Raw genomic sequence first — 1,373 nt, forward strand, 5'->3', positions numbered from 1 at the left:
CCGTGGGACTGTATATGGTAGCTTTAAATCCCCTCTATATCAACATATAAAGTTTGCATACAGAGTCTCAAAACTTTATATTCACTTTATACGCATGGAGGTAAAATTGAGTGGCGACTGGTAGAGTTGATATAGAGTTATACCGCGGTAAAACGTCAAAATACTACCTTACCGACAGTATTTGAAATAGAAAAAAAAAAGCTTTGCGCGCAGCTCTCTCTCTCTCTTGGGAGAGTGCTTTTCACGCTGGGATGACGGTTTTTGAAAGCTTGTTTGCGTTTTTTTGCTGTATTGTGCTTCATTCGAGATTTTAAACTGCGTGTTGATTTGATGTTCAGAGATGTTTCACCTAGATGCCCTGCGCCAACCGTCTCGCCCGTCCTGAAATATGTTTACACGTTTGATTTTTGTCGATAGAGTCTTCCTTCAGGTAGTTCCATGAAAAATGAATACACTAGCTAGGTTGAAACAAAGTACATATTTATTAATCAATACACTTCAAACCTTTACAAGATATTGATAATCTTCACAATACTCATCGACGAACGGGCTAGGGCACGGAGCACCGATTGCGCACCCGGTCTCGGGGTCTTGGTGCAAGTTCCGCCGGCGGCACGCAGCTTCATGTGCAGCGAGGTGATTCCGAGGGACTTGCACTTTCCGCCTACGTACAAAGCGGCCACATAGCAGCGTAGGGCGAGCCTTGTCACGATCAGCCTTGACCTTCATGCCGCCGGTGCTCCGCCAGATAGTTACTTGCCCAAAAGATCCGTAACGTGGACGAAGGTATCGTTGAAGCTGGCGTAGACGTATGCCACTCCGAACACGATCTCGTCCGAGTAAAACCTGGACCTCCTCCAAACGATTTTTCCTGCATCAACAAAAATACCACCAAATACTGCCAAACTTTCTTTGCTCTCACTAATGTGGAGTTAGTGTTTTGAAACATTTGAAGAAATGTCAAAGTGTGATGTAACTTTAAAAGCTTACTTTACATTGATATATAAAGCTTACCATTAATGCTTTGAAACATTATTGAGCTAAATGCTTTGAAACTTTAATTGGCTGTTCTATATGTCATTATACAGTAGATAATAATGTTTCAAGCTACAAATGTTTCAAAACATTGGGAAAGACTATTTAAAGTGTCATAGCATCGTGAAAGTTTATTTAGAGTGGATTTAGAGTTTTGATTTAGTGCTTCTGGTTACTTGGGTATAAAATAAAAAAAAATGTAAAGAACATATCTCGGGTAAGTTTTCAAAAAGCCGTAAGAGCCACCGTGACCTCTGACACTTATATTCGTTTTTCTCCCAATTGTAGCAAAATTTCATTAATTTTCAGTTTGAGGCACTTAAAAGACGGGTAGACGA

At 40.6% G+C, this 1,373-nt stretch overlaps 1 pseudogene; it reads right to left on the reverse strand.

Moving 5' to 3' along the window:
* Nucleotides 1-460: 460 nt before the first annotated feature.
* LOC6050214 lies at nt 461-923 on the reverse strand (annotated as a pseudogene).
* Nucleotides 924-1,373: the final 450 nt, after the last annotated feature.

The sequence above is a fragment of the Culex quinquefasciatus genome, chromosome 2, assembly GCF_015732765.1.
Source record: "Culex quinquefasciatus strain JHB chromosome 2, VPISU_Cqui_1.0_pri_paternal, whole genome shotgun sequence".
Lineage (NCBI taxonomy): Eukaryota > Metazoa > Arthropoda > Insecta > Diptera > Culicidae > Culex > Culex quinquefasciatus.